The sequence below is a fragment of the Pteropus medius genome, unplaced genomic scaffold (genome assembly GCF_902729225.1).
Source record: "Pteropus medius unplaced genomic scaffold, Ma_sr-lr_union100, whole genome shotgun sequence".
NCBI lineage: Eukaryota > Metazoa > Chordata > Mammalia > Chiroptera > Pteropodidae > Pteropus > Pteropus medius.
In genome coordinates, this window is record NW_024340696.1 from 28,191,875 (window position 1) to 28,215,768 (window position 23,894).

Consider the following 23,894-nt stretch of genomic DNA (forward strand, 5'->3'; position numbering starts at 1 on the left):
AATAAATAGGAATTTTAGAATATTAAATTTAGAATTTAGATATATATTAAGTCACAGTATTTAGTAATCACAATTTTGAGTCAAGGACTCATGAAACTCACAAAATCATCTTTTCTATTATGTTTGATTCTTAGTTACATTTTCACCTTTCTATTGTTTCCCCTCAATACAAGTAAAAGAAAATACGAATATAGAAAAACTATGAGACACACTATTAACATTTTAATTCTATTCCCCAACTTGGACATGGAACTGCTATGCTGAAGCAGTCAGTGAGAATAATAAATCTACATCTTGAGTCTCACATTTATTATTGTCTTTTTATCCTGTTTTTAGGAAAAAAAATATGTATAAATTTTATTGAGGTATAATCGAAGGACAATATACTACATCGATAAGCAGAATTCTAAGATGGTGCTCAGATCTCTAGCCCCAAGTGCTATTCCTATGATTATATTACATGTTTAGAAAGATTTTGAAGATATAATTATGGGCAATAATCAGGTGACCTTAACATATGGAGATTATATGCATGGGCTTAACTAATCACATGAGCATTTAAAAGCAGAGTGGTTTCTCCAGCAAAAACAAAAGAGGAGGTCAGAGATTCAAATAATGAGAGAGATTCAGTACACCATGGCAGGCTTAAAGATGGAGAGGGCCTCTAGGAGCTAAGAGCAACGCTTGGCTGAAAGTCAGAAATAAAACAGGAACCTCAGTTCTAAAACTGCAAGGAAATGCGAATGTGCATGAGCTTGGAAGCTGATTTTTCCTCAAAGCCTCAGCAAAGGAGTGCAGCCCAGCTGATACCTTGATTTCCGCCCTAAGCAGAAAACCAGCCAAACACACCCAGATTTCTGACCTAGAAAACTGAGATAATTCATAGGAGCTGTTTTAATCAGCTAAATTTGTGGTAACTCATTAAGCAACAAAAGAATATTAACAGACTGCACAACTTAAGAGTTTAAAGTCTGATCAGTTTTTTAAAAGTTTTCAGTTTAACAACATAAAATTACCACAGTGATCCCTTCAGTTTTCTCTGTGCCCCTTTGGAATCCTCCCTCCACCCATGTCCACAAGCAACCACTGACTTGCTTTCTAACACCATAGATTTGTTAACTTGTAGAATTCTATATAAGTAGAATCATAAAGTACTCTTTTTTCACCGGCCTTTTGTCCATTAAGCCTAATAATTTTTAGATTAATCCGTATTGTTGTATGTATCAACAATTCACTTATTTTTATTGCTGAATAGTAGTATTTCATTGTATGGATGTATCATAATTTATCCATTCATCTGTTGACGGACATTTGTTTGGGTTATTTTCAGTTTTGACTAATACAAATAAAGTTAGTATGAACATTTTGTACAAGTTTGTGTGTTAATGTATGGACATATGTTTTTGCTTTTCTTGGGTAAATTATATGCATAAGTTTGTTTTAAGAACCTGGGACAGGGGATGCTGAGAAGTGGTGGTGGGTGAAGAGTTCACTTGGGAGTGAAAAATGAGAGGGATTCTTTTGAGATCCAAAAGTAAATTTCAGGAGAAGCTGTGGACACTCCTCTTTCACATCTGGAAAAATGTTAGAGGAAGTGAGAGTCTATAAACTGTTTGAATGATAGCAAGAAAGATGGATCGATAGGCAGAGACTTAAGTCTCTTCTTTCTAAAGAAAGAAGAGTTTTCCCAACTATCTTTCAATGTTTTTATTTTGTTGCCTATAAGCCTAATAAAATAAAACATTGTATAGATTACATTTAATGCATTTTCAATGCATTATTACAAAGATGTCTGCATCGGATTTCTCATTTGCTATGATGAACAATGTTAACTTTGTCTTCTATGAACAGGTACATAAAAGCAAGAACCATGGCCTAGTCTTAGGCATACCCCTAAGGAAGGACCATATATCAGCAAGAACGGAGCCCATATAGGAAGTCTTCAATTAATATGTATTTCATACACAAGCAAATAAAGAAAGGGGGTCTAAAACCAAACGCACAAAGGGAGGAGGGACTTTGCTACCAATAACAGAGCTTAATAAATCTAAACTTTATTATTAAGCAATTTGAAAGAGTACAAGTGGTGAAATTCAGAATTCAATCTGTCTCACTGACATATCTGAAGTGATTAGTGGACGCTTTAGCGAATATATTTAAGGAAATATATTCAAAATGTTTTTAAAGAGTAAAAGTAATATGAATTCATCAAGAATGATTACTTATGAAAAAAAATTTGGGGGGGGGGATGGTGACAGGTCCTAGAACATAGGGAGAGAAATTCTGCTTCATCCCACTCCCATTTTTTTCATGATTACTCTTCTGTGAGTCTACTCTTTCCTAATCATATTTTAACTTTTTCATTGTATTCTCAAAATAAGCAAGATATAAACTAAGATATGTCAAACAGACAGCATATTTCCTGTTTCAAAAGTCATAAAACAAAAAATAGTGGAGGGAATACTGATTCTATGAAACCAGTATTACATTGAAACAAGAAACAAAGATATGTCAAGGAATCTACAGACCAACATCTCTTATGAACAGAGATACAAAAATCCTCAACAAAAATTAACAACGTGAATCCAACAATATATCAGTGTATTAAAAAAAACTATACACCACAACCAACTATACTGGGATTCATTCCAGTAATGGAAGGCTGGTTCAACATTTGAAAACTAGTTAATATCATCCATCATATCAACAGGCTAAGAAAGAAAAATCACATGATATTAATAGATGCAGAAAAAAACATTTGATAAAGTCAACATACATTCATGATAAAACTTCCTGGCAAACTAAAACTAGAGGATAACTTCCTCAACTTTGTAAAGAAAATCTATGAAAAACCTAGAGCTAACATTGTACTTAATGGTGAGAAACCAGAAGGTTTCCTGCCAAGATCAGGCATAAGGCAAGGATGTTCTCTCTCACATTGTACTTAGATAATGCAATAAGACAAGAAAAGGAAATAAAGTATACAGATTGACAAGGGAGAAATAAAACTGTCTTAATTCCTAGATAATATGATTGTCTATGTAGAAATCCCAAATAGACCCAAAAAAAAAAAACAAAAAAAAAAAAACCAAAAAAAAACCAAAAAACACCTCTTGGAATAGAAAGGTTTAAAGATACAAGGTAAATATATAAAATCCAACTATTTTTCTATATACCAGCAATAAACAATTGGAATTTGAAATTAAAAACATATTTACATTAGCACCCCCGAAAAAATACTTAATTATAAATCTAACAAAATACATATAAGGTCTATATGAGGAAGACAACAAAACTCTGATGAACGAAATCAAAGAACTAAATAAATGGAGAGATATTTCATGTTCATGGATAGGAAAACTCAATACTGTCAAAATGTCAGTTCTCCCCAATTTGATCTATAGATTCAAAGTAATCTGAATCAAAATTCCAGCAGGTTATTTTGTGGTTATCAACAAACCAATTCGGAACTTTATATGGAAAGGCAAAAGACCCAGAATAGTCAATGCAATATTGAAGAAGAACAAAGTCTGAAGTCTGACATTATCCAACTTCAAGACCTACTATAAAGCTACAGAAATCAAAACCGTGTGGTATTGGCAAAAGTATAAGCAAAAAGATCAATAAAACAGAATACAGAGTCCAAAAACAGACCCACATAAATACAGTCAGTTGATCTTTGACAAAAGAGCAAGGGCAATACAATGGAACAAAGATAATCTTTTCAACAAACGGTGCTGGTACAATTGGACATCCACATGCAAAAAAAAAAAAAAATGAATATAAACACAGACCTTACACTCTTCACAAAAATTAACTCTAAATAGATCACAGATCTAAATGTAAACTGCAAAACTATAAAATGCCTAGAAGATAATGTAGAAAATCCTAGTGACCTTGAGTCTGGCAATAACTTTTCAGATATCACACCAGATCTATGAAACTATAATTGATAAGCTGATTATTAAAATTAAAATTTTCTGCTTTGCAAAAGACACTGTCAAGAGAATGAGAAGAAAAACCATAGACTGGGAGAAGATATTTGCAAAAGACTGAAAAAGGACTGTTATCCAAATTATACAGAAACTCAAACAACCTGATTAAATATTGGGCACAAGATCTAAATAGATACTTCACCAAAAAACGATACAAAGACAGCAACTAAGCAAGTGAAAAGATGCTCAACATCACATGTAATTAGAAATTGCAATTAAAACAATGAAATGCCACTACATATCTATTAGAATGGCCAAAATCGGGAAAACTGACAATACCAAATGCTAGCAAGGATGTGGAGCAACAGGAACCTTTCATTCATTACTGGTGAGGATGTGTACTGGCCACTTCAGAAGACAGTTTGAAAATTTCTTTAAAAACCAAACAAAATCTTATCATATGATCTAGCAATCATGTTCCTTGGCATTTACGCAATGCGTTGAAACTCTTTGTCCACACAATAACCTGCACATGGATGTTCACAGCAGCTTTATTCAGAATTGCCAAAACTTGGAAGCAACTAAGATGTCCTTCAGCAGGTGAATGGATGAAATACGGTATATCCAAACAATGGAATATTATTCTGTGCTAAAAAGAAATGAGCGGTCAAGCCATGAAAAGACATAGAGGAACTGTAAATATATATTACTAGGAGCAAGAAGCCAATCTGAAAAGGTTACATACTGTATGATTGTAACTATATGACATTCTGGAAAAGGCAAAACTGGAGACAATAAAAAATCAGTGGTTGCAAGAGGTTGGGAGAGGGGCTTTGAGTGGTAATAACGATGTACCACTCTGGTACAGGATGTTGACAGTAGGGGAGGTCATACGTGTGGGGTGAGGGAATGTGTGTGAACTCTACTTTGTTTAATTTTGCTGTGAACCTAAAACTGCTATAAAAAATAAAGCCTATTAAAAAAAGTAACAAAAGATGTGAGTGTGCTTAATGCCACAGAACTGTGTATTTTCAAAATGGTTAAAATAAATTTTGTTATGCATATTTTACCACAATTTTCAAAAAGTCATAAGAGAATTCTAGCAACAACTGAAACTACAAAAGTATTCTATTCAGATGTCTGTCCCCCTTCTCTTACTCAAATTACTGTCTTAGTCCATTCAAGCCGCTGTAACAGAATACCACAGACTGGGTGGATTATTAACAAAGGAAATTTATTTCTCACAGTTGAAGGCTGGGAAGTCTAAGATGCTTAAGGCAGCTCAAGGCAGTCCAAGATCAAGTATGTGGTGAAGGCCTGCTTCCTACGTCATAGATGGCCATCTTCCCCGCATTGTGTCCTCGCATAGATGGAAAGGGCTAGAGAGCTTTTATAATAACATCATCATTTAAGAAAGTTTCCTTTAAAGCAATATTTTTCTAATTACAGCAAGTCCTCCCAACATCGTCAATAAGTTCTGCAACTTTAAGCAAAACAACATATAACAATACCAATTGTATCATAGGCTACTTAATATAAACTAGAGTTAGGTTTCTACAGCATCTCATCAAGGTTGAAATGACATTATTTGAGGGCCTGCTGTACCTCCTTCTGGCTTAGACTTTCTGCAATAGTGCTCGGAGTGTGGTCCTTAAACTGCATAAGCATTAGTGTCACTGGGAACCTGGAAGAGGTGCAGAATTTAGTCCCACTCCAGAACTTCAATCAGAATATACTACTCAATAAGATCCCCACATCAGATGCACAATGTTTGAGTACAGTGTTTCCAGAAGACTTAGCTCTTGTGCACCCCTTCTACCTTCTCTTTTAGGTTCCCAGCAAGAGGCATGAATTCTAGGAATAAAGGAAGCAAGGTACAACAAAAGTCAAATGGATAGGCCAAGTTTTTATAAAAGGAGAAGGATAGGTATGTAGTAGTGCAAAATTAAATTTAAAAGGGTATCAAGGGGACAACTGGAAAAGAGAAACATAAATAAGAAAATCAGTGGGGGGTAGGTAGATGGAGTAAAGGGGGTCAAATATGTGGTGACAAAAAGAAATCTAACTATGGGAGGTGAACACACAGTGTAAATATATATATGTGTGTGTGTGTGTGTGTATATATATGCCTTATTATTAAAGCGTACAGCTGTAACTTACTGGATTTTGTTAATCAATGTCACCATAAAAATAAATAAATAATAAACAATAAAAATCGGTGGTAATAATAAGATGCCATTAACCAAAACAGGAGAAGTCAATATCAGAGAATAAGGGGAATGGAAAATCAGATGAACGCTTACGAAAAGAAAGAGTTTCATGGACCAAGAAACCAGAGAAAAAGACTATGAAGAGGGTTTACTAGTGAGAAAAAATAATGTCCTATAATAATTCTATTCTGAATTCTCCTCATTCTGACCAAAATATTTCTTAACACTTTTACCCTGAAGATATTTAAGATTATAATGTTTTTAATGCTAATGTCCTTCTCAGGTTGCATTTATACACCAAAAGTAAACTTTACAAAAAAATATCCAGATTACAATGAGAATAGTGAGCTTCCTCATTCTATGGAAAGCAAGGCTCAAAAATGACAACAGAAAACCAACATGGAAAAAAACCTCTTTCAGTTTCAGTGTCACATACATTATTAAAATAATAAACTAATATTGGTATTTTATACTCTAGGAATGGATTAAACATTTTTATTTTATCCTCAAGCAAAAATATTGCTAGTTGTACTTAATCTGTGAAATTTAAAAGGCAGTTCCCAACAATGGTTAGGAGTACAGAGTCTGACCATAGAGGAGATGGTCAGACTCTGGTTTGAAACTGGCTCTGCCATGTACACATTGCTAAGGACTTAAACCTTTCTCCACCTCTGGGGCTAGCCTGGTACATAGCAAATAAGAACTCAAAAATGTTCATTATTATTTGTGAAAATTTTTCTGAAAGTATCTCTTTCAAAAAAGGAATCTTCCAAATGTAAAGGGCTACCCTATCTCAATATAATTGCAATTTCTTTCATTTTAAAGGACAATATTTGAATGAAAGGGAACAGCAGTCATCTGGATTTCTGCCACCTTCTCTTTCATGAACTATTATTTTGCATGACCACAGATCCATTATGCATATGCTTGTAGGAAAGTGCTTTGTTGAACCTTCAGATAGACTGTTTTGGTCTTGAACATAATCAATAACCAAATATGAATGTTAGTTTTTAAGACTCAGAAAACCAGATACAGGGTTTTAGGAGCTCTGTACCAGGAGTCAGGGACAAAGACCAACTATACTTCTTACTGTATCACAATATCGCAAGAAGCAATTCTGCAATTAAAATGCAGCTATATCTTAATCATTTATGCTTGTATCTATATACCTAAGTCTAAAAGTACATTCAATTAAATTGCCTTGGCAACTGACTTTCACTTCCTTTTTATACTAAAAGATGAAAGAGGATAGGAAAAAAAAAAAGAGATCCAGTTTTCAGAATTCTAAAAGTCCACTTGCATGCAATCTGTTTCTAAAAAGATTAAAACTGTGAGACTATTCTGTGAGGATCCATTCCTTACGAATAACACTTCTTTGAGCTATTCCATGCCATTTAAGAAAAGTAAAAGACTTAGTCTCCATCCTCTTATCACCTCCTACATTCCCCCCAGGGCTATGACTCTGTTGCTTGTTCTACCAAATAACCCAAGCCAATTTTATGCGCTATTTAATAACTGTGCATTGTTACCCACAAGTATTATTCAGTTTATGAAACCTTAAGTACCTCAGGACCTACAGATTAAAAATTCTTTGCAAATCTTTAATACCTTATCTTTATATTCCTTGAATATAGGTTGGTCTTGTGGTTTGTTCTGACAGTATCATGTGGTGGAATAACACTATGACTTCCAAGAGACCTCATAGCTCTCACAGAACTCTTCCACAGACTAGCTCAGATCACCTCCTGGAGATACATGGCTCAGCCAATATCCAGAACAAACTGCCAGACACGTGAATGAGATCCTCTTAGACTATTCAGCCCCAGCTGAACAGCCATATAACTATAGCCATATGAGTGACCTTGACAAGATTAGCAGATGAATTGTTCAGCTGATCCCAGATCAAATTCCTAGCTTACAGAATCATAAACAAATAAAATGGTTGTTTTAAGCCACTAAGATCTGGGGTGGTTTATTATGTGAGAGATAAGATACAGGACAAAATCCCCGTTCTGAAGAAATGAAATTATTTTTGCATAAAGTAAAATTAATGAGTTGTACTATTTTTGCCTTCAATTAAATCAAACCTGCTAATCTGATCATAACTACTGGATCAGTATCTGATCTAAAAGCAGCCACATATGACAAGATAGGGAAGGCCTATCACCTATAAAGTGACATGGCACAAAATTCTGCCACGATGGACAATCCCATGGAAGACACTGACAAACCAAAATCCTTTATTAGGTAATATAAATGCAATACAAACACTGAAAACCTGGTCACTAAAGCTACTATTGCATCCTGAACAACCTGGTATGAACCCTTATCCTGTAAGCACTAGGACCCCAGGGCTGTATCTGCTTGGTCTCCTTACTTCCCTACTCTGGAGCATTTATCTGTACAATCTGAAAAGACCTAATATTCTATATTAACTTCATCTACAGTAAATCGTGGTTTTTAAACATTTATAAAACATTTCTAAATAACCTCATTTGAGAAGCAACATGGCATAGTGGGGAGAGTACAGACTTTGGGTCAAGGAGACCTAAATTCAATCATACTACTCGTGTGACCATTAAGTTATTTTTAAGAATTAGAAGAGAAATACATGTAAATTTTTTTAGTATCTGGCAATAGCGTTACAATAAATTCTATTATACATTGATCTTATCAGTTGGCTTTTTTCATATAACAAACATCAAAAATTAGCAGCTGAAAATAACCAATTCTGAGTCAGCAATTTAGGCTAGGCTCAGCTGGGCAGTTCTGAGGATCTTGGCCAGACTCACTCATGTGCCTGTTGATAGCTACTTGGTAGATGGCTCAGCTGGGATGGCTTGTCTCTTCTAAATGATCTTTCATCATCTGGCTAGCCTAGACTTGATTACATGTGGAAACACACAAGATCTCTTAAGGCCCAGGCTCAAACTCACAAAACATTACTTTCACTGAGTTTACTGGCTAAAGTATATCATAAGGCAAGCCTAGACTTAAAGGATGGAGGAAGAGTCAAAGAGCTGCTTATTGTGGTCATTTTTGCAATCTCCCACAGATCTATACATTAGACATTGTGTTAATGCTCAGGGAAATATAACTCTTACTAAGTGCTAGGTATTTGCTAAATGCTATTTATAAGTAGATGTGTATGTTTTTATGTATTTAATCATTACATTAAATCATTACAAAAAGTCCTCAAGAGAGATAGGCTACTCTTATTTTACATGTGGGGAAATTAAAGTTTAGAAAGGCTAGAAACTAGTCCAAAATACTGTTATTACTTATACAGAGCAGAGTCAAAATTGGAAATCAGGTTTTCTTGGTCATACTTAGTTCATTTTTTCCACTATATCACCCTAAATTGTCTAGAAATTGACTGCAATATCCTAGTGTTCCTACAACATTCCCATAAAGTAGCCTCTAAATATTATCACATAAATATTTTATCTTATAATTTGAGATGTAAGTTTTGATTACTTTGGCACAGTCTATATAGCTTACCAAATCACCTGTGGTCAACTTAAAAAGAAGTAGTTTACATGGCACATAAGACATCTTGTTTCAGTTTGATGCTGGGAACTTTACTTTTCAAAGGGAAGAACTGATTCAACAAATTTCCACTGAATGCCTATTGCCTATGCCAGTCACTGAAATAAATATTGAAGATACAGCAATATAGTCTTCTCTGATAAACTTAAAAAGTTTTTCCCATTATTGATGCTCTCCTTAAAATTTCTGGGATCTACTATTTTAATTTTTTACATTCAAACCCTGCAAGAGCTGATGAGAATACCCCAAGTTCAATAAATTGAGTCACCTGTAACAGATATTCACAAATATGCATTTAATTGCTGAAGTCAGAAGCATGTCAGTAATTCTCGACTCCTCCCTCCATTCGTCACCCACATCTTTTGTTCCATTTGGTTGATCCTCTCTTGAAAATATATATCTAGTCCATCCACAATTCTCCAGCTCCACTAACACTACCTTGGATCAAACCGCTATCATCTCTTGCTCAGACTATAACTGACACCCGTTTGGCTTGTGTCCATTCCTGCTTTTTAGAGGAGCCAGTGATATTCTTAAAATATAAGTATGACAGTACTTTCTTCTGGTTAGAGCCCTTCACAATAGCTTCTCTATTCTAAATATAATCCCTTCACTGTAGCCTATAAGACCCCGCTTACCTTTCCATCCTTACCTTGAGCCTTCTCTCTGTTGCTCCAGTCACACCACCCTCTTTCCTGACACACTAAGCTCTTTTCCAAGGTACAGCCTTTGTATGCACTGTTTCCTCTTGGCATCACTGGCTCCTTTTCATTTCTCAAGGCTCAGAAAGGCCTTTCTTATCTCCTCTTAAATAGATCCCCTTGTTATCCTGTTATAATGTCCTATTTGTTTCCTTCAGAATAGTATGTTTTCAATTTATAAGCATGTATTTACTTGTCTATTTGTTATATATTTCCTATTAGGCTATAAATTCCATGAGAGTAAGAACGATTTCATTCATTACTGTCCTAATATTTAGCATACGGCTTGCTACACAGTAAGTATTAAATAAATAATTTTCAAAGTAATCGGTATTTACTTTTTGCATGGCACCATATTGGTTTATTCTCTAACAAAAGTGAATAGTAAAAGAAGAATGGATGAAACTAAATTTACCACAGGGAATGAAAACAAAAATGTTTCCAGGGTCAATGCCTGACATGAAAATAAAATTTGTTACCTAAAAATAAGTACCTGTTACCATCACCTTAGATTATTACTAGTCCAACAAATAACATCTAATTCCTATATGCCTGGAGTAGGTAGGATTAGCAGTTTGCTACTGGAAACACAGGGATAATCACATCACTGCTAGTGTGACTTTTCACAATAGGGTTTTCTCACCTCTTCTTTTTCTCTACAGACACAATTCTCAGGTTAAAACTACGTTGTTGAAATAAACATACAGAAATGAAATTTATACACTAATTTCCAAAGACAGTACAGTGTAGTTCCAAAAACAGAATTTCACTGTTTCTAGCATAAAGGCAGTAACTGTGTTGAAACAGATTTTTTAACAATGGTTGTTTGCAGACAGTTAAAGGGAATTTCTAAGGTCACTTAAAGTAAACAGTATGTAAATTAGTATAATGAACTAAATTTAGGAAGCTAATTCTAAAATATTACATTGAATAATAGCATCGAATGAAGTGTTTTCCCAACTATATTCAGAAACAACACACTTGTCTTTTAATTCTGTGAAATAACATTTACTGCTGCTGGTTATATAATCAATATATGTTTCTTGAAAAACATTTGGAAAATAGTAAAACATATGAAAATAAAATCCACTCCAAATCCCAGCAACCAGAGACTAACAGTTAACACTTTATTCAACAAATAACTATATTTCAGATTGACTACAGTATTATGTAGATATACTCTCGAGAATCTAATTCTCTAAACATATTATGTGTCTTCTACCCAATCATAGACTTCTGTTCATACCATTCTCTTCTCAAAGAATGAACCCGATCTCCATCTACTCACCTTTGGGATTGAGAGTTATTTAAAATCTCTGACCATTTATTTTATCATAAAATCTTTGTGGGGATTTAATAATGTATACTAAGCCTACTGCAGTAAGTGCTATACAAACAGTGGTCATTGTTATTAGCTAAAAAGTCATCTTTAGGGGAACTTCCCCAGATTACTTCAGTTCTTCTAATATTTTATGTCATTTACATTATAGTATCTCATCATGAGCCAATATATGTCTTATCTCCCTCACTAGGATCTGAGATGATATGGGCAGTTCCCAGGTCTCCCCAACTTTATACTCTCCAGAATGTATACAGAAACTTAAGGTCAATTCAATGTTTTTACACCTATTACCTATAAGTCATTAAGTTAGGAGACACTGAGATGAGTAATAAATCTCAATTTCTGCCCTCATGTAACATAACTTTTAGAGGAAAAGAGACATTATTTAGTGTAAATGACTCTAGGTCTACAAATCCTTTTTTTTTGAAACCCTTGGGGACAAATATATTTCAGAATTTAGAATTTCTCAGATTTTAGAAAGGTAATACCGTATATATATATATTTAGTAACCACTCAGCAAGAACTAGGTCAGCACCCTATAATCAAACATTATTTCTATAGTGAAATGTATATTTACACCTACTGGCATAAAATAAGACCACAAATAGCCTCACATCAGTTCAGGTCAGGTTTTCTCACTATATTGGTTTCCAACTGTTGCTGTAACAAATTACCACAAACTTATTGGCTTACATAATATAAATTTATTTTACAGTTTTGGAAGTCAGAAGTCTCACTGGGCTAAAGCCAGATTGTCTGCACAGCTGGGTTCTTTCTAGAGGATCTATGGAAGAATCTGTTCTTATCCTTTTCCAGCTATCTGCAAACCTCTAGATACTGTCTAGAAGGCTCCTGGCTTTCTTTCATCTTCAAAGCCAACAATCCCATCACTTCTACCTCTGCTTCTGCCTTCACACCTTCTCTGACTCTTTTGCCCCCCCACCCTTTCCAAGGACCTTTGTGATTACATTGAGCATATCTGGATAATCCAAGATAATCTCATCTCAAAATTCTTAATATAATCACCTCTGCAAAGTCCCTTTTGCCAAGTAATGTAACATATTCACAGGTTCTAGGGAATAAGAAATGGAAGTCTTTGGGCGGGGGGCGGGGGGGGGGCGCATTATTCTGCCCACCAGAGCCACCAAATGATTTAAAAAAGAAAAAAAGCAACTTCCTTTTGGACTTTAGAACTATAGATAAAAAAATTTTGGACCTGTATAACCCTAAAGAGTATAAAGCCAATGATATAAGAAAAGCACAGGATAATTGTAGAAATATAATAAATGAAAAGACCACAACTAGGCTAAATATTAGGAAACACTTCATGAAATATAGTATCTGATGAGAGCTTTCAAAGATACAAAGGACTATGACAGGTGAACCCTGGTACAAAAGGTAATTTTCAGACATACTTGTGCTGAAAGTATGAACAGAGAAATGATGTGATATGACTGATGTTACATTGGAAGATTAACTTGACAGGAGGCATGATTCAAACTGGGAAAGGCAGAAGAATAGCAGATCAGTGACTAATCCAAAGAAGTAATAAGTACTTTAACTAGGGCGGTCGGAAAAGTTGAATTAAGTCAAGAGAGGCAGAATCCATATTTTTATCAAAATAATTTTTAATAAAAGTAGCTACCAATTGTAGTGTTTATTGTATTAGGTACTATTCTAAATGCTTTACATCTCACAAAAAAAAAACTGTGAAAAGAGTTACACTTTATAAATGAGATTAAGGCACAAAAAGTATAAGCAATCCTACACTGCATAAGTAGCATGGCTGGGATTTGAATCCAGGTGGATGTGACTCCAAAATCCAAATAAGGAGGAGCCCAAAGTGACATAATGTTAAGTCCCTAATCTAAAATTTGGACAAATTAACTTCATGTAAACAAAAGATAGGATATAGTAAAGATGAGAGCAGAAATCAATGGAATAGAAAACAGAAAAAATAATGGAGTGAAAAAAAATCAATTAAACTGATAAATCAGGCTAATGGAGGTCAGGGAGAGATACAAATTAACACCATCTGGAATGAAAGAAACGGTCTCACTATAGATTCCACAGAAATTAAAATAATAGTTAGGGAATATTATAAACAATCTGTGTCAAATTAAAATTGAAAGATACAACTACTAAAGCTTATTCAAGAATAAATACATAGCTCTTTGAAAAAGAAAAACAATATTAGAGAATTTATACTACCAGACTTCAGTACTGACAAAGCTACATTATTCAAGGTAGTGTGGTATCAGTGTGAAGACAGAAAAATAGTCAACAGAACAGAATAAAGTGTTCAGAAGTAAGCCCACACATATAAGGTCAATCGATTTTTGACATAAGTGCAAAAGGCAATTGAATAGAGAAGGATATTTTTTAAATAGTGCTACAACTGGATGCCTATATTTTAAAAAACAAAAACTTTGATCCTTACCTCAAGTCATGTACAAATAGGTCATAGACTTAAATGTAGAAAGTAAATCTATAAAACTTCTAGAAGAAAATAGAAAACCTTTGTGACCTTGGGTTAGGCAAAAATTTCTTAGCTATAACACCAAAAGCACAATCCATAAAAAAAATCGTTAAACTGGAATTTAACAAAATTAAGAACATCTGTTTTTTGGAAAGACACTGTTAAGGGAATAAAGACAATCCAGATTGTGAAAAAGTATTTGTAAATCATATGTTATGATAAAGCACATATATCCAGAATAAAGAATCTTTAAAATTCAATTAGAAAACAAATAATCCAATAGATAATGTCTAAAGATTTGAACAGGTGCTTCACAAACAAAAATACACAAATGGCATATGAAAAGGTGATCAAAATCATTAGTCTTTAGTGAAATGCAAATTAAAACCATAATGAGATACCACTACACACCTATTAGAATGGCAAGGATGTAGAGCAACTGAACTCATATCTTGCTTGTAGAAATGTAAAATGACATGGTAACTTTGAAAAACAATTTGGCACTTTCCTATAAAGTTAAATATATGCCTACTGTATGACTCAGCCATTCTACTTCTAGGTAGTTACTCAGGAGAAATGAAAGCATATGTCCAAAAATGACATGTATGTGAATGCTCACAGCAGCTGTATTTAATAGCCAAAACCTGAAAACAACCCAAAAAGCCATCAACAGGTGAATGAATAATGTGTTATTCATTAGAACAGTATTCATACAATGGAACAGTATTCAGCAATAAAATGAACTAATGATGGTTTTGACAACATAAGTGAATTAAAATCATTATGCTGAGTGAAAGAAGCCAAACAAAAAAAGAATATATACTACATGATTCCATACGAAGTTCTAGAAAATGCAAAGTAATTTATAGTGACAGAAAGTAGACTAGTGGTTGCCTAAAATAGGGATTACGGTTGGTGGAAGGATTAGGAAGCATAGGATACAGGGAATACAAAGGAAAAGTAGGAATTGGCGGGGCGGGGGTCATTATCTTGACTGTGACAATGGTTTCAGGAATGCATCCATAAATCAACACTTATCCAATTGTACAATTTATTGTTTGGCAATTGTATCTCAATAAAGCTCTCAAAAGTCCATTTAATCAAAAAGCATTAACTACTTATTTTAATACTCCTATGTTATAAAATTCTTTTCTATAAGCTATTACCAAAAATACACAATCTAAATTTATGATAGTGATATTAGACATCAACTTCAATGTGCAAGAGGGTAGTTTTTTAAAAAATATTTCTAGTAATATGTAAGCAAAAAGTCTTAAACACTAATGGATTAAAATAGTGCAAATTCATACAAACTCAGGTAGATCAGTGAGCCTTGCTGTCTTGTGTCAACATATTACAATCCTATTCTTAACCTGAAAATAAATGCAGTTATCACAATGGAAAACTGGTGTTGGCTTTAACAACTCCCATCCCATTACTAAAAATAATCTACAACTATAAAATAGTAGATAAGTTGGGTTACTAGGCATTTATAATTTGCTGATGTCAAAATCAAAAATTTCTCCACAGAAATCATTTCACATAGTGACAAAGTTCCAAAACAGTTCCCAAACCCTATTTAAGCAATAGAGATTATTCTCTTTCTTCTGAATTACCATTTTTCCCCCTACTGTATTATCAGCACACATGCTGTAATTTCATTTATTAAAAAAAAAAATTAACAAAAACAAATCTCTCTTGGTCCCACTTCTTCCTTCAGCCACTCTATCTACACCACCACCACCCGCTTCCCACCAAACATACACCCTGATTTCTCTGCTCTCCTTTATGGCAAAATTCCTCAAATGAGTTCTGATTCCTCTCTTCCAATTCTCACTTAAATGTGTCTCATTCAGGCTTTCATTTCCAACACTGTATCAAACTACCTCATCCAGGTCCATTATCTGCTATATCCAGTAGTTAATTCTCAGGCTTCTTCTCTCAACCTCTTAACAGCACCTGACACAGTTGTTCACTCCTTGAAATCACTTTCTTAATTTGGCTTTCAGAAGACCAAATTCCTGGCTTCTTCTCGTCTTCTGTACCTTTAAATCTTAGAGTGCTCTAAGACTTAGTGCTTGGATCCTTTTTCTTATTTTTACCCCTATTGACTTCATTGGTGATTTCATACTAAATTTTCTTAAAATGAGATATACATCTATATGTAACTTAAAGAACTTGTATGGTTCACTGTCATCCTAAAATAAAGTCAACTGTAGATAATTCCACAGTTATCTACAGGGAGGCAGCTACAGATGAAAAACAGATTTGAATAAAAAAAAGTTAAAAAGAAAATAAAGTGAAAATTTTCAATATACCATCACCATCTTTCTTTAGTTTAAATTCAATATTCCTGGTAGAGAGAGTCACTTAAAGATAAAAAATAATAAAGCTAAATTGATGAATACCAAAACAAATATTTATTCTACTCATTTATTATATTAGAAACATTTAAATACCACACTGAATATTTCATTAAAATGTAAATCAGAGCCTTAACTATGGTCCTGGTCTCATGGGACTATAACAGTAACTTATATTAATCTAGACCTGATTCAAAACACTTTTTATAGCAATTATCTCATTTTACCCTAAAAAAGACTCCATAAGATTATTACAGAAAATACTATTTTAACCAGCAAATTTAATGAATTTAAAATTAGTTGGAGAACTCATAAATCCATCCCTACTATAAGAAATATATTTTAAAATTCATGTTCAACTGATGACAGGTTATTAAAGTCATCTTTCTGTACTTGGTGTAACATTACAAAAAAGAAATTTACATTTTCTTTTTAATGCTAATGAATGAAACTGAGTCCTTTACATACACATCATTAAGAGACATGCTTTATTCCATTTATTTCCATGACTAGACTGACAATGAAAATTATTTTTATGATATTAACACTAATCTATACATGAGGTACAGTTGTTGGCTGCCTCTATCACAATAAAAAGACTTATTTTTGCAAGTAAGAAAGAATACATTTATAATTAAGCACTCACTAGTAATGCATGACCTCTTTGATGCCTACAAGATTCCTATCTCAAATGATGTGGCTTGTACTGCCTGCCAACCCCAAAGTGTTAGAAGCATACACACACACACACACACACACACACACACACACACACACACACACACGCACAGACTAACAAGACTTTCTAAAGCACACCCGATCTCTGAGGGCTCCACTGTCAGTACTTCCAGTCCTGAAGACTGAGTAGTAGCACCTTCCCTTCCATTACTAAGCACATCAAGTATCTGAACAAACTCTTAAATAAAAGTTCCATCTCTAAGAACTCCATCTCTGAAATATCCCTTTTCAGACCTAATATTCTATCCTATCAATCCAATTCCGTATTATAAAATGTATTTGTCTTTACCAAGTTTCTGGAATCCTTTAATTCTCCTCTATTTTCAAAACCATCAATATACTTTTGGCTTTGCTTCCCTGCCTACCTCACTAGCATTTCACGTTCTTCTTCAAAACACTGCTCCAAACCACAAGATCTTACCCCCGGTCCCAACAGAACAGACATATCAGAATGCAACACAGTATATCTTCTCTGATCACATCTACTACATCCTCTTCTGGTTTTCCCTTTAATTTTCACTTTGTAAATATTAAGTCAGGAGTCAACGGATTCCAGTTCTTTCTATATACTCTCTTCTCCTCATAAATCTATTTCCAGAATCTCGAACTATCACTATAATTACTTATATAAACAACCCCAACATTCTTGTAAATATTTAGTCCTGTGCTATCAGTCTGCCAGACAGCAACACAATTTCTTATTAATCCAAATTCAACATCTCCAAAATCAAACTCATCATCATCAATACTCCCCACTCTCCCAAAAAAGAAAATTTACCCATTCTTTGAACTTCTCTATTTCTAGTAACAGCAACAAATCAGTTAAGATTTGAGATCATCTTTATATTAAAGCAAAGTACTAGATTCTCTACTAATCAATGCAGTAAACCTAACTGTGTAAATTACTGGCAAAATAACTGAATTCTCATCAAAAGGATATGATACAGCCATTTTCATTCAACTCCTTTAATGGTACACTAATTTGGTGCTCTGCACGTGGCTTGAACTCTGGAACCAATTCCCAACACATATCTCCAGTTTTGCTACCTAACAAGTAAATCAAAAAACTGCATTTTTCTCCTATATCTAAAGGAAGCTTGAGTCAGGAATAACCATAAGAGACTAGGCAGTTAAATTTTAGCTAGTATTGTGAAAGATTCTGTAGCAGTCTAAACTTAAAGCTAAGTTTCCACCTCATAAAAATGAGAATTATATCTCCTCATGGGGCTGTTGTGAGGATTTCACCACATATGCCTAGTACAGTGCCTAGCATATAATAGGTGCTCAAAAAATGGTACTATTATTATTACTGGTGCCACTATTGAGTCAGGAGCAGTACAGTCACATGGGAAGCCATTCTGTTTCTCCAGGGGGCAGTGTACAGCATATTTTTGTTAGAGTGTTATTTTAAAGCAATCTACATCCCAAATTCCTATAACAATTCAAATTTTGATTACTGTATTCTATTCCACTGTTCTTTTCAACCATTCAATTCCAAAAATATTCACTTTGCCTCCAACCCTAAGACACCCAAACTCCTACCATGCCCAAAGTTCTACAGCACTCAAAGCAAGGATGCCAGACTTAGCAAATAAAAACTCAAGATACTCCATGTATTATCTGACAATTGTACCCCAAGGCCACATTACATCTCTCCACCTTCATACACCCACTACAATCCAGCAGTACCCAACCTTTTTGGAACTAGGGATCGGTAATCCTATGAGAATCTAATGCCTGATGACCTGAGGTAGAGCTGAGGCAGTGATGCTAGCGCTAGGGAGTGGCTGCAAATAGATGAAGCTTCGCTTGCTCACCTCCTGCTGTGCGGCCCAGTTCCTAACAGGCCACGGACTGGTACCAATCTGTGGCCCAGAGGTTGGAGACCTCTGCTACACAACCACAGTTCCAATATTTTTCCTTATAAAAATAATTCTCTGGAGAATTCACTGTATGTGAACTTTCTCCAAATAAAATATACCTTGACTTTACTTATAGGCTATTGGTAATTCAAAATAGGAAAACGAAATCATCTTAATTGTTTCTTGGTGGTGCTGGGAGTTAAAAAATAAAAATAAAAATAAAATTTAAAAAATAAATAAAACCACCCTAATAAAAACACTCCTTTAAAAACCTAAGAAGTCTAGCTTCTAAGAATAGGTATGTGAGAAGATTAAGACAATAATCTTTTCAGAGGTAGATCCAGAAAGGAGAAATTCCCTGATAGAAATATATAAAGAGTAATACTAGAAAGGGAAAATGAACTCTCAGAAAAAAAGGGTTATACTGTGCTTCTAAGTGCCTCTGAATTTTATGTCAGTGAAAGGAATCACAGAGGCCATCTACTTCAAGGTTCTGAGAAAACCAAACCCTTGCTTGTGAGATAAAATGACTTATATGATTTACATACATCACATAGAAGATCCTAGCTCCTTCAGATTTCTCTCATTCTCTGACCTGTGCCCCAGATGTTGTAAGACTGCCATACACACTAAGATCCTCTTCCTCTCCAGGTCCAATGGGTGGGTATCAGAGGGCAAGTTCCTAATAATGTCATGTCTAACACAAAAGAAATGTATTCCTAGCATTTCAAGGTAGATTATGAATCAGTCGATTTTCTCATAGAGGTATTACTGTACACAGTATTATAGATATTTTCAATATAACACATACCAATTTTAATATAATTTTAAATTTTTCTAGTATTATTAGTTAGCCAAAGCCTTTAATTCAAGTATATTATTGGTTAAATTTGGTAGGCTACCTGCAAATCTAACCACTAAGCATATTGTTTCTGAGAAAGTAAGTTCCAAGTTCTAAACCATTTTACAAGTTTTAAAGTATAAAAAAATCCCATTCCAAGTTAGGAGCTAACAATACACAAAGACTCAAAATTATAAACTAAATGTGATCACTAAGAACACATTTCAGAAAAAGTTTCATTTTATAAAAAGCTCCACACCTCAGGGGTCATTTAAAATTAGGCATTTGGGCACGTTTGGCACAAGATACAATTTATATACATCTTTTTATTAATATTTTACTGGAAAACCGAAGTAAGTCAAAAAGAATCAAACATTATTTCTATACTCATCTAATTTAGGAAAAATCTAAACCTTCAATGTACATTTTCATGAAATGAGGCTTAACAGGTAAAAAGAAAATTATCATTTCATAAATGAAAGGTTTACAATCTATATATTATATAATAGCTAGCACTTTATTTACCTGTTCAGATATAATTCCTATATCCACATGTTTTTTTGAACTAACATGTGGGTACAGGAATTATATCTGAACAGGTAAATAAAGTGCAAAGAACCTCCAAATATAATTTTTTTTTCCTCTTCGAGATAAAGTTATGTTTCATGGATTAAAATTTATGTTTGATAAATCTGTTTTTAAATTTCTACTCAGTACAAATGGGTATTCTTCACTCATTCATTTTATGTGTCCAACAACAACTCATTCATTTTATGTGTCCAACAACAACAACAAAACTGAGCCCTTGCTATTTGTTAAACACTCTGCTATCAACTTTGGATTTATGACAATAAGCATTAAGTCAGTTGCTGTCATCAAGGAGCTTAGAAAAATCTTGAGGTAAGTGTATTTACCCAAGTAATGACTGCTGAATTTTAGTTGATTGTTTAAGAAAACATTTAAAATATAATCAAATTCTCAAAAAAGAAACTATACAAATAGTAATTTTAAGAAAACTGAATAGTCTTATCATCTATATGAAGTGTCCCCACAAATTAACCAAAAGCACTGTTTCAGTAAAAGTTCTAACAACATTTTAATAGTAGTTTTTGCTATGAAAATTAACTGAGTTAATCCTTCAATAAGGAAATCAAAAACTACTATCTACTGTGATAATGAAAATCAAGTACTTGGAAATGATACCTAGTCTGAAAAAAAGCAAAATGTATACTTAAATACAGTATTATATAATATTCATATACCATCTCTGAATATATGGTTATTTACAAACCTGATTAATAACATAGCTCCATATCATACCTTACAAATGATCACAACTATGTATTTTGGATTGTGTCAACTGCAAGTTTTTCAATGAAAAAGGCCTTAATGTTTTCTGGAGATTTTATTTTTCAAAAATTTAATTCAATAATTTTACTTGCTTATTACCAAGTCATATAATTTTTTCATCAATATTAACTATACCTATATTTATGAGTACATATAGATATTAAGTATAATACCTATTAAATTTGTAATTATTAAAAATTCATGATGGATGAGAAATATTCAACTGAGAGCCATACCTTTCCAAAGCAAAAGTCAATGTAAATCAGCCATTCTAACATGCCACAGAAAATCCCAATGACATTTTTTCATTGTATTTTACACTGAAATATCTGTCATCATTCATTAGCTAAAAAATTTAAATTTTCTTTAAAAGCATTATGAAAACATCTTTACTGAATTTACGCATACTACAAAGTGGAATCAATGGGCATTTTATCTCCATTTACATGTAAGGAAACCAAGGCACAAAGGTATCCATTTTGTAAATTGCAAGGTCATTTCCTAACCAAGCAACTGATCCTACATCATCAAATTATATTATATGTGCGCCACTTCCAAGTGCCATAAAACAATTACTGTACCTTAAAACAACTGCCTCTGCAATGACTATGTGCAATTCTGTTTTATCAAGAGGGTATGGCAACAAGCTTAAACAAGAAATGCTGAAGAGGGAAGATTACAAAAACAAAAAGAAAACACTTATTCTTGGTAATAAATCATTTATTTTAAAATAACGAGATGTAAAGTTTTTAACATAAAATCAAGTAACAGTTGTTTCTTCTGTATTCAAAAAATATTTCATATTTCAGTAAATCATGCAAAATTGGAGCTTACACATCCTTGAAGACAAAAGTTAGAAAAATAAGAAAAAAATTTGTAACAAATATATGATATTGCAAAGAAAAGAAATGAATAAAAAATAAAATTTAGACAAGTTAAGTAAACTTGTCTAAATTTTACGGTAGGTAAAACCTCATCTTAAATATTAAATGCTTCCTTTCATTCAACAGAAGGCTATGATTCGCAATCAAATACTGTTACTGAAAAATACAAAACTTTTCTTATTCAAAACTTAAGAAATTTTATATCATGTACTTTATTTAAATATTGACATAAATAAAAATACTTTTCCTAACAGAAACTTATAGCATGAGAATAACTGTTCTTGAGAGTTCAAAGACTGAAACTGCATTTATATTTATGATATAGTGCTATCTATTGACAATTAGAAAAATGAAAGTTACCTACCATACAACTTAAATTTAAGAACATCAGACGGGTTGAATAACCAATAAATCAATTACATCAATTACTGGACAGAAATAAGACTTAGCTAATACGTGAATCTAAGATCAAAGAAAAAATTAAAATATAATCCAAGGCACGCCTTGTACAGAAATGGATAGGATTAGACCAAGTCGTATTAAAGTACCTAGTCTAGCCAGGGATTAGTTAATTAATCGGCTATAGGACAGGTTGTGAACGTTCAGGTCAGATGTGCTTTCTTTTCATCATTATTCCAGTTCATCATCCGCAAGTGCAAAAGGCTTCAGAGTACCGAAGCTAGGGGGCATGCTGTAGCAAGGGGAAAAGAAAAATGGGAAAGGTGCAATGGATGCTGCATAGTTGAATAATTATCTGAGTGGCACAATGGGCGAGTCCTGCCGACATCGGAGCTGAGTGAGCGGCTCCCTAACTCTGCCGGAGGCATCCCCCATTAAAGGCATCAGAGGCAACCGCCCCGCTTCGCCTCCTCTTCAAGCAAAGAAAGGGATCCCCGCACTCGCTTTACAGTGATGTCTCTAGACATAGACGCGCGGCGCAAACACGCAAACGCCTAAGCTTGCTTTACAGAGCCCCCCGGCACGTAGTGCAAGGGCTTCTCCGCCACCCGTGCTGCAGCCTCTCCGAGAGCCAGGACGCACGAGGGCAGATAGTGGGTGCAGGGCAGGGGCGCTCAGGCGGTGGCATCTCAGGTGAGACCGGCAGTCTCTCCCCGCCTAGAGAAGCCTTGGGGCGCTCCCTGCAACCCAGACCCCAGCGCTCCCGCCGGCTGCCCTCTCCTTCGGCACCCAGCCGGGCTGGCGGGTGGGCGGCGGGAGCTCGGGAACCGGCGAATGGGGGTGGGGGCTGTCGCGGGGGAGGCGCGCCCATCCCCGTAACCTTTGCGGGACTAGAGCTCCACACACACCACATTCTCCGTTCTGGCCAGTGAGGGAGAGTTCCTCCCCAGAACCCCCTCCCCCCAAAAAACAGTTCCTGAGAGACTCGTGCTCACCGTGAAACCTTGGGGGGCTCTTGCTTTACCCCTTCTTCATGCTTCGGCGGCAGCCGCCGGTCCCTCTCAGCTCCCGGGACTCCACCTAGAGCCTCCAAGAAAGACAGGCGCCCGAGCAGAAACCGATCCGAGCAGTGGCCGAGGTTGCGGACCACGGGGAACGCCGCCTGCGGCGCCCGCCGGTCGCCGGACCCACAGTGTGCTCGACGCGCGAGTGAACAACACCGCGAGCCGCCGCCGCCGCC

At 34.7% G+C, this 23,894-nt stretch overlaps 1 protein-coding gene across 1 annotated transcript in view; it reads right to left on the reverse strand.

Annotated features, from left to right (window-relative positions):
- WASF1 (WASP family member 1) overlaps positions 1–23,884 on the reverse strand; it is a 58,415-nt gene extending 34,531 nt beyond the window's left edge. The window contains 1 exon segment of the mRNA XM_039870272.1: positions 23,650–23,884. The gene's annotated coding sequence lies outside the window, so the exon portion shown is untranslated.
- Positions 23,885–23,894: the final 10 nt, after the last annotated feature.